Source organism: Ranitomeya variabilis, chromosome 3 (genome assembly GCF_051348905.1).
Source record: "Ranitomeya variabilis isolate aRanVar5 chromosome 3, aRanVar5.hap1, whole genome shotgun sequence".
In the NCBI taxonomy this organism is placed as follows: domain Eukaryota; kingdom Metazoa; phylum Chordata; class Amphibia; order Anura; family Dendrobatidae; genus Ranitomeya; species Ranitomeya variabilis.
The window spans coordinates 157,051,941-157,068,458 of NC_135234.1; the positions used below are offsets into that span (position 1 = coordinate 157,051,941).

The 16,518-nt window shown below is 44.3% G+C and overlaps 1 long non-coding RNA gene across 2 annotated transcripts in view; it reads left to right on the top strand.

The window, feature by feature from the left end:
* The window catches only part of LOC143818025 (uncharacterized), a 173,625-nt gene that overhangs the window by 135,455 nt on the left and 21,652 nt on the right, over positions 1-16,518 (top strand). For both annotated transcript variants that reach the window (XR_013224266.1, XR_013224268.1), the window contains exon 2: positions 15,089-15,257. This is a non-coding gene — a long non-coding RNA (uncharacterized LOC143818025). The remainder of the gene's footprint in view (positions 1-15,088; positions 15,258-16,518) is intronic.

Below are 16,518 nucleotides of genomic sequence, written 5' to 3' on the forward strand. Positions count from 1 at the left end.
GTTCCAAATATAAAAGCAGCGAGTCATCAGTGGATGCTCCCAGTCAGGAACAACACGCTTCCTTGTGTCCTTCACCCAAACCATAAGTGAAGGATGCGGCAGGAGACACTACAGTTTACTCCATGGAGCTCTTTACACATACCGTGCCTGGGTTAGAAAGGGAAATTGTTAACAGCCCCTTACAAGATGAATCGGACATGGAGTGCATAGATGCACAGCCACAGCTAGATTATTATGCTGTTCCATTGACTCAGATCACTACATTTCCCTCGCAGTGTACTGAGCCAGAATCTGACCCTGATGAGACTATGGTGCCCCGTCCCGAACGCTATAGCACCTTACACGGTGACACAGAGGAAGGTGCACATGACATTGAAGAGGAGGTGATAGATGACCCAGTTGTTGACCCAGATTGGCAGCCATTGGGGGAAGAGGGTGCTGCTGCCAGTAGCTCAGAAGCGGAGGAGGATGATCCGCAGCAGCCATCTACATCACTATAGCTGTCATCTGGCAGGCCCATTTCAGGCCAAACTCGTTTGTCAAAAACAAAAACAGTTATAGGACAGCGTGGCCATCCGGTGAAAGTAGCACAGCGTGCAATGCCTGAAAATGTTATCCATAGTAGGAAGAGTGCAGTGTGGCAATTTTTTAACCAAGATCCGAATGATCAGTCAAAAGTTATCTTTAATAAATGCTTAAAGACCTTTAGCAGAGGGAAGAATCTCCAAAATTTAAATACAACGTGCATGCGTAGACATTTAACCAGCATGCACTTGCAAGCCTGGACTAACTACCAAACGTCCCGTACCGTTGGTGCACCCGCTCAGAATGAAGGTAGTCAGCAATGCTACATTGCTTCCCTCACTGTAAGCCCACCGGTTAGGACACCACCAGCAGCAAATGTGGAGGTATCGTCGCAAGGCCAAAGCAGTAAGGGAATCACAAGGTTCTTGATAGGAAACACTGTATGTAGGCCAACATCAAGAACACCATCACCAACCCTCTCTCAATCTGCCATGTCCACCACCACCCCCACTAGTTCCACCATATGCAGCTCTCCAGTCCAGCTCACCCTACAAGAGACTCTCTTTAGGAAAAGGAAGTACTCATCCTCTCATCCGCGTACACACGGTTTGAATGCCCACATTGCTAGAATAATCTCGTGTCCATCATGGCGCACTGGGTTAATGTGGTGTATGCAGGGTCCACAGGGTACAGCCATAGTGGGACAGTTCTGCCTAGCCCACGGTCTAGGAAACAGTTGGTTGTAGGTGTTCGCCACCCCTCCTCCTCCTCCTCCTCCTCCTCCAGAAGCGAAAGCTCGTCCACAGAGCACAGTCACATGACCACTCCATCCGCAGCTGCCAGTGTTGCACATGAGGTGTCCCATTATGGAACAGCTAGTGGTAAGCGTCAGCAGGCTGTGTTGGAAATGAAGTGTTTGGGCGACAACAGACACACCACGGAAGTACTGGCCGAGTACTTGCAGCAAGAAACTCAGTCATGGCTTGGCAGTGTACATCTTGAGGCAGGCAAGGTAGTCTGTGATAACGGAAGGAATTTTATGGCTGCCAAAGCCCTTTCAGAACTGAAACACATACCTTGCCTGGCTCACACCTTGAACCTGGTGGTGCAGTGCTTCCTGAAAAATTATCCGGGGTTACCAGCCCTGCTCCTGAAGGTGCGAAGACTTTGCTCACACATCCGCCGGTCGCCCGAACACTCAAGCCGTATGCTGAACCATCAGCGATCGCTGAATCTTCCCCAGCACCGCCTAATAATCAACTTTGCAACAAGGTGGAACTCCACACTGCACATGCTTCAGAGGCTGTGCGAACAGAGGCGTGCTGTAATTTATTTGTGGGAGGATACACCTACACGGGCAGGCAGTTGGATGGCAGACATGGAGTTGTCTGGTGTGCAGTGGTCGAAGCTACAAGACCTCTGTCAAGTCCTTCAGTGTTTTGAGGAATGCACACGGCTGGTAAGTGCAGATGATGCCGTCATAAGCATGGACATCCCACTAATGCGTCTGCTGATGCAAAGTTTGACGCACATTAAGGAGCAGGCGTCTGCAGCCGAGGAGGAGGGAAGCCTTGATGACAGTCAGCCATTGTCTGCTCAGGGAACTCTCCTGGACGAGGTGGCGGATGAAGAGGAGGAGGATTAGGATGATGGGGATGAATATTTGTGGGAGGAGGATGCTTCTCAGGGGGCAATAGAAACTGGTGGCGTTGCAAGGTCAGGTACAGGGTTTTTGCGGGACACAAGTGATGTTGATTTGCAAGAAAGTGCTCCTCAACCCAGCACAAGCAGTGAATTGACACCTGGAACTTTGGCCCACATGGCTGAGTATGCCTTGCGTATCCTAAAAAGGGACCCCCGCATTATCAAAATGATGACCGATGACTAGTGTTGAGCGATACCGTCCGATACTTGAAAGTATCGGTATCGGAAAGTATCGGCCGATACCGGCAAAGTATCGGATCTAATCCAATACCGATACCCGATACCAATACAAGTCAATGGGACTCAAGTATCGGACGGTATCCCTGATGGTTCCCAGGGTCTGAAGGAGAGGAAACTCTCCTTCAGGCCCTGGGATCCATATTAATGTGTAAAAGAAAGATTTAAAATTAAAAATATTGCTATACTCACCTCTCCGACGCAGCCTGGACCTCACCGAGGGAACCGGCAGCGTTCTTTGCTTAAAATGCGCGCGTTTACTTCCTTCCGTGACGTCACGGCTTGTGATTGGTTGCGTGCCGCCCATGTGGCCGCAACCAAGCCGTAACGTAATTTTCAGGTCCTGAATGCCTAATTCTAGGCATTCAGGATTTTAAAATTACGTTCCGTACCAATCACAAGCCGTGACGTCATGGGAGGCAGGAAACGTGCGCATTTTAAAATTACGTCACGGCTTGTGATTGGTTGCGTGCCGCCCATGTGACCGCGACGCGACCAATCACAGCAAGCCATGATGTAATTTCAGGTCCTGAATGCCTAATTCTTTTACACATTAATGTTGTTTCGATACCGATACCCGATACCACAAAAGTATCGGATCTCGGTATCGGAATTCCGATACCCACAAGTATCGGCCGATACCCGATACTTGCGGTATCGGAATGCTCAACACTACCGATGACGATTACTGGTTGGCCTGCCTCCTGGATCCACGATATAAAGGAAAATTACAAAATATCATGCCACATGAGAACCTTGAGCAAATATTGGCTACCAAACAAGCAACTCTTATAGACCGTTTGGTTCAGGCATTCCCAGCACACAGCGGCGGTGATGGTTCTCACACGAGCTGTAGGGGGCAACATGGCAGAGGTGTTAGAGGTGCATAAATCCGAAGTGGAGTTGGACAGAGGGGTTTTATGACCAGGTTGTGGAGTGATTTCGCAATGACCGCAAACACGACAGGTAGTGCTGCATCGATTCAAAGTGACAGGAGACAGCATTTGTCCAGTATGGTTATGAACTATTTTTCCTCCCTTATCAATGTTCTCCCTCACAGGTCATTCCCCTTTTATTATTGGGCATCTAAAATAGACACCTGGCCTGAATTGGCAGAATATGTGGAGCGCCCCCAGACGCAGGGCCGCGGGGTACTCGGTACCGGGTCTCTCTGTCTCGGTCTTGGGGTCGTCACAGTGGCTAGACCTGGCCCGCGACCCTGCTAAGGGGCGTCCAATGAAAGATGTGATGGTGGTGCGTGGTGTAGGTCGCGGTGAATAACGAGGACACAGGGTTGCAGTCTCTTTACCTCTTTAATGAAGGCTTCAAGATCCTCAATCCAGAGTACTGTTAACAGGGCTGGCTGAGACCGGCCGGTCCGATGGCACTTCCAGCGCTCCCTTTGCAGGTGGAAATCTGTGCCTACCTTCTAGCGCCTGTGTGTTGTAGTACTTCCCTGCTGAGCACCACGGGATAGTCCTCACAACTGTTGTGTCTGTTTCTGATGTTCTTTCTCACAACTTATATCTGTTCTGATGTTCTTCTCCGTCCCCCAGATGATATGGCTAGGACGCACCCGTATGACGGGTAGGCCTGGAGTTCTTCCGGGACCCTAGTGACGCCCCTCTCCCACAGTTGCCCCCTATGTCTGCTTAGGTGATTTAGGTGAGACAGCCAACCTATAATTAACTGTCCTGCCGTTGGTTTGAAGTAATGCTTGGAGCCCAATACATCCTCGGCGTTCCGGACACCGGCTACGCGCCTCAGTAGGATGTTGCCTCGATCTTACGGCACGACTCCTACTGGTGCTATCTCCTTTTTGCTGTGATCTCGTTTCTCACTCTCCACAATAAACCTCGCTTCTTGTCCTTTCTTGAGATACCGCCGCAATGTCGTGCAGGCGCGGTTCCTTAACGCTCTGTCTTGTTCGCTAGGCCTCTGTCAGGATCCCACCCCTGACAGGGACCCCCCTGAATCTTTCCCCTGCAACACCCCCTGCCACAGGATGTTGCCTGGTTCCAACCTAGTCAGCTTCTCTCTAACTTTCTGTCCGACCCCCAGTTTTACCAGATTGTGAGGAGTGGCCTAATCATAGAACCCTTTGCTCCCCCTGGTGGCCAGAGTGTGATGCGTACTGGTGTCTGTGATACCTGGTCAGGTGAACTCCTTAAGTGCCATCAGACATACCATCACTCCCCTTAGCGGCGGAGCGTCAGTGCTGATACGACCAGGACTCTGGGGCGCTGCATATGCATTACAGGAGCTCGCTTGCCCAGCTGCTAGTGTGCTATCAGAAAGAATCTTCAGTGCTGCTGGTTCAATACTGACCGAAAAAAGGACACATCTGGCTCCCCGAAATGTTGATGATCTAACCTTCATTAAAATGAAACAATCATGGATTTCAAATTATTTTGCCCCACCTTCCCCTGCTGACACGTAGCTTGCCTGAAAAATGTCTTGCTTTTGGCCTCCTCTTACTGACTTCTCCAATTCCTCCATTTGCAGCTACTGAATGTCCACCATAGGCCATTTTTATACCTCCCTAAAAGGGCTGACTCCCCCCACAGGGCCGTGGTCACTACTTGGCGCAAGCGCCCATGCGAGTGCCGTTTGCCTGGACAGGTGGGTGTGCCCACTCTTGGGCGACGGCACTGGCACAGGGTCCCTCATAGTACAATGAAGTGTCTCTGATGGTGGTGGTGCACAACCAACGTCAGACACACCGTCGTAATATGAGAGGCCCTGTGCCAGTACCGCCGCCCACGAAATAATGTTCCCCATCAGCTCGAACAGTGCTCTACCACTTGCAAAACTTACCTCTCCCTGCTCCACCACTGTGTAGTCTGTGCAGTTAAATCCTTCAATGGCACTGCCAATACAAATTTGTTGAAATGATAGATGATAGTTAAAATATACAGGGGCCCTGGCCTCCATTTAGACCAGTTAATACTTTGCGCCAACCAACTACTACTGTTTGCTACTCAGCAGGAGAGCCCACCCCTGTACCTAGCTATGCCACCTGTTTATTTATGAACATTTTTTTGGCAGACATTTAGCCTACTTGCTTATTTGGGCCTAGTAACTGTGTCAGCCAGTCCTTACAGTTGTCCTCCAGTGAACAAAGCTATGCCGCCTGTGTACTCCTGTTACCAATTTTGAACTGCATTTAGCCTACTTACTTATTTGGGCCTAGTAACTGTTTCAGCCAGTCCTTACAGTTGTCCTCCACTGAACAAAGCTATGCCGCCTGTGTACTCCTGTTACCAATTTTGAACTGCTTTTAGCCTATTTTTTTATTTTGGCCCTATAGCTGTGTTTCCTCCTCATCCTGCCCATTGCCCAGCCACTGCTAGATGAGTCTGCTGGTACATTGATCCAGACCACTACATTCCCCTTGCACTCTACACAGCCAGAATCTGACCCTGCTGAAAGTCAGGTTCCCCTTCCCGCATACTATACCACCTTACACGGGGACAAAGAGGAAGGTGCAGATGAAAGTGCAGGTTCCTTCATCAGGTGGGGGGGCATACTTGTTGGCGACGTCACTGGCACAGGGCCCCTTATAGTACGCAAAAGTGTCTCTGGCAGTGGGAGGCGCCGCCCACCATCAAACAGACCACCTTACTATGAGGGGCCCTGTGCCAATGCCAACTAGTGGGCCCCCCTGCTTGCTCAGGATCACAGCACTTGCAAAGTTGAAATACTTACCTCTCCCTGCTCCACTGCCGTGACGTATTCAGCGTTTCCTGGGCCCACGAAAATCTTGAGCCAGCCCTACCCCCCACAACTTTAGCCAAATGACCCCCAGTTTTCAATGCCTAACTATTATTATAAAGTAAATTAAGATTGACTAGATTAAGTAATAAGAATTGATGTTTTTGGCATTAAAATGGGCACTGTAGGTGTTTTCCTGTCCTCCACTCACTGCCGACTTTGATTCCCCATTGACTTGCATTGGGTTTCGTGTTTCATTCGGCCCCTGACTTTTCGCAATAATCGGCCGATTTCACCCGACCCGACTTTTGAGGAAGTCGGGTTTCGTGAAACCCGACTCGATCCTAAAAAAGTAAAAGTCGCTCAACTCTAGTTGTAATGAGTGATTCATTACTAAAATTTAAGAGGGTACTGGATGCCTTTCTTGAAAAGTATAATGGTACAAGTTATTTGCACTAGATTCCTTGATAGGGCATTGATCCAGGGAACTAGTCTGATTGCCGTATGTGGAGTCGGGAAGGAATTTTTTTCCCCAATGTGGAGCTTACTTTTTGCCACATGGTTATTTTTGCCTTCCTCTGGATCAACATGTTAGGGCATGTTAGGTTAGGCTATGAATTGAACTAGATGGACTTAAAGTCTTCCTTCAACCTTTAAAACTAAGTTACTATGTTACTATGTTTGGAATAAGCTCCCTTCCAAGTTCCTTCAAAACCTGTGTCCAAGTGTACCAAGAAGAACTATTGCTCTGATACTGTTTTCAAGGCAAAGGATCACACAAAATTTTGATTTGATTTTTTTTCCTTTTTTTTCTAATTGATAAAAATGAACTGCTAACACCTCTATTTTTTGACAGCAATCTTACTTGGTAGCATTTTTTTCCCACACCTGACTTAAACTTTTGTGCAGTTCTGTGTTTAATGTAAATATTTTTAAAATGGACAACCCATTTAAAGCTTTCTTAGTGGAGCTTAGCATACTAAATATGCAAGGTGCATGTAGCTTTCACTCCAGCTGAGTAAGATGGAGAATTCTGTCTACTTTATAGTACAGGCAGCAGCTATTTTTTACCTTAATACTTATTTTACTAGGAGGGAAGCCCAGAAATTGCTTCCAAATACATCACGGTATGCGGTTATAACATCAATCCAAGAAATTTATGGACTCAAAGAGAGATGGTTGATCTTTGCACGTGTTTTTTAATTTGAATTTTGTCATTTGTTCCCCATTGTCTAGCTCACAGCCACTAGCAGACATTTTATGACTGATGAAACAGCGGACAAAGCTCTCCAAGGTACAATATACATCAAATTTAAAATACCTCTGAGTACTACTGCACGTTCTATAAAGGGCCTCACATCCTTAGATATCTATAGAGTCCTGGTGTAGTAGAAAGAAAATGATCACCCAGTGGACTGGTAGCTAAGCTTTTCTCAGGTTTATCCGTAAATCCAATAAATGAAACTGAGGAAAGTTCAACTTTCTGTCACTGCTATAGCGTTCACTATTAGTACGGATGGAGCTGAATTTCAGATAAAGATTATATAGCCTGTCTAGTAATAGCTGTTATTGGATACTACAGCAAATCTGTAAGGATCGGATCACAGCACAAGGGAGAGGAGAAAACATTACCTACTGAGGAAAAGTTTTCCATCCTTATGCCACAATCCAAAAGTTCTCTTGTATGTGAGGAACACCTAGCCCTGATAATGCAAGTCATGAAAAATTTGACTGCCATATATACTCAAATATAAGCCGACTCGAGTATAAGCCGAGGCACCTAATTTTGCCAAGAAAAACTGGGAAAACGTATTGACTTGAGTATAAGCCGGGTATGCATTGTCCTCTCATCCCTATCCTTGTTTGTATGCATGGCTCCCCATCCCTGTCCTTAAATGCATGGCTCCCCATCCCCGTTAAAGTATGCAAGACTCCTCGTCCTCTTCCTTGTATGCATGGCTCCCTGTCCCTTTCCTTTTATGCATGGCTCCCCGTCCCTGTATGCATAACTCTTTATCCTCATCCTTGTATGCATGGTTCCTATGAAAAGAACACATCCTACTTACGTTCCCTGCGCACCCTCGCTGCATTTCATTCTAGCACCAGCAGCTCTTCTGGCCGAGCGATCACGTGTCCCCACTTTTTAAAGTAATGAATATTCACTCCATGCCTATGGGAGTGTAGAGGGGTGAAACTTCATTACCTTGATGAGCAGGGGACTCGTGATCGCTCAGCCGGAAGAGCTGCTGGCACTGGAATGAGATGCAGCGAGGGCGCGTAGGAAAGATAAGTAGGATGTGTGCTGGAAGGCGGCGGCTGTGCCTGTAACTGTGCATGCTATAAGAGAAATATTCACTGCCAGTGCAGTGAATATGCATTTCTCTTTAGCAGCAGGCACAGTTACAGCCACAAGCGCCAACTCCTGCCTCTGTTACCCGCTGCTCTGCCACTCCTTTTCCTCCGCTGTCTTTCTGGGACAAGGACTTGTGTATAAGCCGAGGGGGGGGTTTTCAGCACAAAAAAATGTGTTGATAAACTCAGTTTATACACGAGTATATACGGTAATTGTAAAGTATGTTGCATTATAGAAGAATAAAATTTGAATGTATACAATCATGGCCAAAGGTGTTGGCGCCCTTGAAATTGTTCCAGTAAATTAAGTATTATTGCAATTACATATGTTTTGTTATAAGCATATTTATTTATTTTGTGTATATTGGAACAACGCAAAAAAAGCAAAGAAAAAGGGTTAATTAGACATCATTTCACATAACCCCCCAAAAATGGGCTAAATAAAATTGTTGGCACCCTCAACTTAACATTTTGTTGCACACCCTTTAGAAAAATAACTGTAATCGCTTCCTGTGACCATTGTAGTTTGACTTTTTTCTCTGTTTTTTTTGTTGTTCTAATACAAAGCAAATAAATTTGTGTATAACAAAACATGTGTACCTGCAATTTTCTGTGAGAACTACTTCATTTTCAGGAACAATTTCAAGGTTGCCAACACTTTCGGCCATGACTGTATAACAAGAGAGTGCACTGTATTATAATGAATGGTACTATGCATAATAAGTGAGACTGCTTTATAAACAAGAGTATCACTCCTATCATCTCTCTGAAAGTCATACAGTCATACAGCATCTGATTAGTCATTTACTGTTATTTCTTCTCCATCTTGTCAGACTTTCATGTCCACATCCTTCAGCCACTACTCATGTTACCACACAGATCACCATAGCTCTGAAAATGAGAAGGTCACATATATTTTATTTATACATGTGCCTCATTAGTTAAAAAAAATCACTCACATTGCAGCCCTAAATACAATGCACCATTCAAAATACAAACTCTTAAGACAGCATTGTGCCCCCCATTAACTATAATTAACCACATCCAATAAATATACATTAATTGACCACTGAGACTCTCCTCTGAAATTCATTACAAATCCCTGCACTGCGTCCTCTCTCCCAACTCATTGTAAGTCTCTGTCCTGTGTCTCAGGGGTTTGCATAAAAATGGCAAACTTCTAATTGGAACCGCCTTCTCACAAAAAAAACATTCAGCAGCATAAGCAGATATGCAGCAGCCTTAAGCGCTATAAGTGGTTGTGTGCACAAAATAAAATCAGGTGAGCGCATTTTTTGCTTTTATGTTTAATTTGTTATCCAGATAAGACCCTATTTGCGCTTTGTCTTTTTCCAGTGTTGTTCCTTTTCTTAAAAAAATATTCAGAACATATTTCATATCAGTTCATATTTCACAACTTTTAAAACCATGAAAGGGACATGTATTGTGTGACGAACCGACACGGTTAACGTTTGGCGGATGACACAACAAACACAACGGGAGGAATGGAGAGAAGAAGGCCCTCACAGTAAGGAACAAAGGATGGGGTACCTCCTGAGCTCCAGCCTGTGCCTGTCCCTAAACTCTCCTAACGCCCTAAGAGGGTCTTTTCCCCCACCGCTGTCACGTGCCTAGTCCCTGATTATCATCTCACATGGTGACATACTCTGGCACATGTACAATAATTATGCCCCTATTGAAGCCCCTTAGTGTTCTCCTCCATGATACCCCTTTCATGGCCACTATAGAGTATGATGCTCCCAAAAATATCATATTACCAAAGTGAATCCAACCCCATAATTTTATCCTTCATCGCTCCACACATACAGCATTGATGACTCCATAGAGCATCCAGCAAAGTATAAAACTCCCACAGTGCCACCAAAACAGTATAATACCCTCACAATGTGATGTCCTTAAATTGCCGTACAACAGTATAATGTCCGCCTAGTTCTCCCTATATACAATATTGTGACCTCTACACAGTATGATGGCCAGTCAGTATGATGTCCCCTCCTCACTAAGATGTATTGTGCTCTTGCCACTCCACAATTCATAATTAAGCACTGTTATGCTATCTACACCTTCCTCAATTCATTATAAGGCCCCATATTGTCCACGCCCACCTCCCTAATTCATCATAAGAACATAGGAATCTAATAGACACCTCTCCATTACAACCTCTGGGCTGGATGTCAGCAGCCATAAAACAGCTGACATCAACCCCACAAATATTACTGCACTTGCCACTGCACCAGGGCAAGTGGAAAGAGTTGGGCAGAGCACCAGAATTGACACATCTAATAGATGCATCTTTTCTGGGGTGGCTGCGGGCTGCTCTTTTTAGTTTAGTGGGGGCCAATAATCATGGCCCTTTACCAGTCTGAGAATGCCAGCCCACAGCTGTCTGTTTTTGCTTGACTGGTTGTTAAAAAATGGGGGGCACCCCACGCTGTTTTTTTATATTATTTATTCAAATAATTTTAAAAAACGGCTTGGGACCCCTCTATTCTTGATAGCCAGCCATGATAAAGCTGACAGCTGAGAGTTGCTGTCTGTTCTGGTTATCAAAAATAGAAGCGACTCCACGGTTTTTTATTATTATTATTTATTCATTTATAGCACAAGTGCCGACTGATGTATACTCCCATTATCAGCACCTGCTCTCGCTGTTTTCAGTGAGAGCAGGCGTACGTTAATAAAAGTAGTACTGTCTCATCAGCCAATGCCTGTGACTGGCAGTTACCTTTTGATCTTACCGCAGATCAGAGTCTGCATTTGCCTGCCTAGGAAGGGGCATAGCTAAGTGGCTACCTAGTGTTCACTGGAGCTCCTGATAGTGGAGATAGACTAGACTGCAAGTAGCACCCAGGCAGGCGCCAATACTGTAGCTGCCTATCCCAGGGGTCGAGCACGCTGACACAGGAAGACGCCAAAGTTGTCACAGGAACACAGACAAACTATACTAGACTAATGGGAACAAAGGATGCGGGAATAACTTTAGCAGACTAGGACGGGGATGGGGGAATAGACTAAACTATAGGGGTTGCTCAGGTAACTCCCATTGGGGAGGTTGCCTTTTATACAAGATGCCTCCCAACTATTGGTTGGGAGATATCTTGCAGGTAATTACTTCAAATAAATACCTGACCAGCTGTTAGCTGTGGCATTTACCATTTGCCATGTGTAAGAGCCAGGGAGCGAGAGCACTAGCTCCCGATGCGCAGGCTGTACAGAGGAGGGAGAAACTCATGACGACGCTGATATGGTCGAGTGGTGAGTAACCTGGCATCCCCGCATGATGGGAGAAGAGGATCCATGCAGGCATGATGACTGACGTTACAATGACAAAGCATCCATTCATGATAAATAGATAGATATTTTGACTAAAATGTATACGTTTTGTTGAAGTGTCCCTCTGAAAACAAAACCCCTGTCTGCTTGGCTTTCCTATATGGTAAAACAAGCAGTATGCAGACATATAGCTGCCAGACGAAAGCCTAACAAACACACTTTTGGCCTCCATCTGGTTAATGGTTGATTGCCAAGTTACAGCATACCTCAGGAAAAGCTCTCAACATAAACTGTAGGCAAAGCGCACAGATGCAGTGTGCACTTAGCCAAAGATACTCTGAGAACAGGGAAGAGTAGAGCAGAGACAGCTTCAGCCAGAAGCAAATAGCTGTTGTGTCAGAAGCAGCAGCACAATCATCTATGTAAGCGGGCTGCACAGCCTCTACACAAACACTATGGAAGACTAGCACTCGTACAAGAAAAACTGACATCTGAATGAGGCCTTAATGAACTGGCCCCAAAGACTGCATCCCAGTCGTTGTTAGGAAAAACATCTCCTCTTATTTATACATTTATGGCATACATTATCGATAAAAATACTACATCAGACCTCATACAGATATCCGTGTTTAAAAACTTATGTGAACAAATAGTACTAGTGTCATCAGTGTTTTGGATCGGTGTGTCGGTATGTCATGAGTGTATCCATGTGTCCGTTTTTACCATCAGTCATCAGTGCTTTTCATAGTTTGATAAATAAATGAAATACATTACAAAGCTTCTCCTATCGTTTTCAATATTAAAAACGGACAGCACATACGTGACATGCACATCTCATACGTGTGTTGTACGTATTTTTCACGGACCCATAGACTTGTATTGGGCCTTCTCATCCGTGATCCCAGAAAAACATGGACATGTCTGAGGTTTGCACAGACACACGATACATGAAAAAAAACACAGACATGTGATTAGCACCACCAATTCTTTTGTAACCTTGGACAGATCTGTGCCTTGCCACAATTCTGTCTCTGAGCTCCTTGGCCAGTTCCATTGATCTCATGATTCTCATTTGGTCTGACATGCACTGTGAGCTGTGACGTCTTATATAGACAGGTGTGTGCCTTTCCAAATCAAGTCCTATCAGTTTAATTAAGCACAGCTGGACTCCAATGAAGGAGTAGAACCATCTCAAGGAGGATCACAAGGAAATGGACAGCATGTGACTTAAATATGAGTGTCTGAGCAAAGGGTCTGAATACTTATGACCATGTGATATTTCAGTTTTTCTTTTTTATTAAATTTGCAAAAATTTCTATGTTTCTGTTTTTGTCAGTCAAGATGGGGTGCATAGTGAACATTAATGTGAAAAAAATGAACTTTTTTGAATTTACCAAATGGCTGCAATGAAACAAAGAGTGAAAAATTTAAAGGGGTCTCAATATTTTTCGTACCTACTGTATATTTGACTGTCTCTGTCAATACCATTGGAATGGCATTGTGCATGCATGACCACTGATCCATTAACAGTTCTGCTGATTTCTGGTATGCAGTGAGAAGAAATGGTGGCTCAGGACCACTGATCTAGTGAAGGATGGGGTAACAGAGGTGGAATAGTCGGCAATCAGACATTTATCACCTATTCTTTCACTGAATTAGGGGTGTTTTCCTGCACCAGAAGATCCTTTTTACCAGTGGATCGGTGTGAAGTATTCCCAAGTAGAGATGAGCAAATTTGATCGGGTAAGGGCTTATTTGGCAAGCTATAGCACTTTCCGAATAAGCAGTAGATGGAACCCGGATACACATCTGCATGTGTCGCGGCTATGTGACTGTAACGACACATGCATGGAGAGCCTGTTTTTTGGGCTTTCCATGCTTGTGTCGTGACTGTCACACAGCCGTAATATATGCAGCTGCGAGCCAAACAGCTAATCAGCAGGAGCGCTCCAGGTATCCGGGTTCCCTCTGCAGCTTATTTGGTAAGCACTATAGCTCGCCGAATAAGTCCTGACAACATCAAATTTGCTCATCTCTATTCTTAATCAAGTTTTATACTATGTTTGTGCCTATTTTGTTATCTTTATTGGTGGTTTCAGTCTGAAGAAGAGAAAAATGGTATTCCAACAGAATCCTAACAGAACTGTATAATGAGTGAAACGAAGTCCAAAGACAGCAACTTTGGACTCTGACCTTTTTTCTGGTGTTGTCAATCCTTTATGTCAGATACAATAGCATACTCTGCTGTGCTATTGTGTCCAACATAAAAGACACTGCTGGGAAAAATAACAAATGGAGTACAAATTTGCAGACTTTGTACTCTGTTTGCCTTATTATACTCAATGATTCCTGTTTTCTGGGATTCTGATGGCAGACGGCAAAGGAAGCACAAACGCAGTGTGAAAGTAGTCACACTTGTACTAATACTATGACACTGTCACTGTCTGTGCAAAGTTATGTTTTATGACCCATGCTATCTAATCTGCTGAATTCTGTAAAATCCCAAAAAGGCTGAGTCCTGACACAAGTCTGCTCAGGCAAAACAACAAGCTGAGAAATTAATATGAGGACCGCTTCCATTTTCCTTTGCAGTAGATCCTTTTAAATATCTGTCACTCACTCATTTGCTGCTTTTCTCTCTTATCTCAAAAACTCCATACCTTTTTTATTGGCTTAACTCTATCAGCTTCTTTTTCAACACTGAGGGAAATCCTGCTTTCAAGATTGCCGGTACGTCTGAAAAATCCCAATAAATCATCCACAACGACTTGGAATACCTAAGGGGCGTTACACAAGTGCAAGAGTATTGCCAACTATTCATCAAGAAAAATTCTTCTTGCGCTCTCCCAGATGTAATATGAGCAGGAACTGCAGCTTTTGGTGCTTGTGACCCAGAAATAAAATGTTTATTTTATGAATTTGCAAATTTCCTCCTATGCAAGAAAAGAGAGAGGTAGAAAGTTTCTTCCAGATAAATTCCTTTTTTTATGAGTTCAGATAAGGGCTGTGTTTATTCGTGTTAACTAAGATATTTTTTCTATACATTATTATGCAACTTCAAAAGCATTTAATTGAGTCAGTTTATTGACTAATGTAATATGGTGTACTGTGAGTATAGGAAGTGATAGACTTAAAAATTCCAAAGCAGAGTGGTAAAACTTAGATGGAGCGTTAGACCTCATTAAAATGCTGCTTAACCCTCTTCTTTCAAAAACACATAGGTTACCATAAATGCTGTATACTTCCTTTATTTTTTATGCAGATTACCTCTGGTCTAGAAGGAAGAAACTGTTTCTCTGGTGCCACCTATAGGAAGCTATCTGGTACATCAATGTCCAATCTATTGAAGAGACTTGAAGCATGACTAGGAAAATCAGCTAAACCAGAGACACCCATCTGTAGACATCATTGTTTCAGAGTTTCTACTCTTTGTAAGTACAAAGTAGGATACAGGTTGGCTGAATGTAAGAAAACTTTTGTTGTGTGTATATGAGGAGTAACACTATCTGTGACCATTATCTAACCTTTATCCTGCATTTTAATTTGTTTTTTCCTCTGCAGTCTTTATCTCTTAATTTGCAATTGACTCTGAGCTGGTGGGAAGACACTAGCTGCTATGATCTCTCCCATACACTAACCACACAGGAAGAGGGATTCCTGTTTTTGTTTCTTTTTCATAGCACATAGACAGAGGCAGCAGCATAGAGCAAACTACACAGCAGTCCTGAGCATTGTAGAGGTAAATCCAAGTCTGGGGTTTGGTAATACACTTGTAAGAACCATCTTTCTTTGTATCCCTCTGCCTGTTTAATCACTATGCTCCTCATTCCACCTAATCCCCATTCCATAGAGTATAATATAGATTGACAACTCACTGACACTAAAGTCAGCTGGCAGTCTGTCTTGTCTTGAGCAAAACAGGTTTGAGCAGTTTTTTTCAGAGCAGATGTTGAGTTTAGGAAACAGGAGAGGGTGAGAAGAGACTCATAAGTGAATAAAGAAGCAGAATTCTCTGATAATAATCTATATTATAAAATTTTGTATGTTCTGCTGTAGTTTTGATTTATGCGCAAAGTTTGTTGAAAATATAGTTCCCTTTTCAAGACTTAACAGTCAAATTTGTAAACCCCAGATCAGACATCTCCACATATAGATCCTAAACCAGACCTGCCCTTCACGCTAACCGCCATAAACCAGAGTACATACAGACCTCAGTGAAGATCTGCTATCTTGACAAACAGCAGAACAGATCTTATTACAGATCCTAGTTCAGACCTCCATCTATACAGACCAGAATCCCCATCTACACAGAATGCCAAAACCTTTACCCCATGCCAGAACCTTCATCCACACAGACCTCACATCAGATCCCTCACTTTTACACAGATGCTAGCCAGGCAGATGGGAAGTCCAAGCCTGATACCAGTTACTTATCTTTACCCGCTCCTGCACTCTTCTGCACTCCCGGGCACCACCACATGTGGCATGCTGACAACATGGCCAGTGGCAGGACTTTGTAGTGAAACCCGAAGAGGAGTCTGCCAATGGGGAGAGGTAAGCATAATTTTAAAAATGTAATATTGAAGAATTGTTGTCTCTTCCATGTGTCTGGAAGATGTCCCCTTTTCTAGAAGTCTGTGGACTCTCTCTAAGACTTGCAAGTACACTTAAAGAGACTTTCTCTGGAGGGTC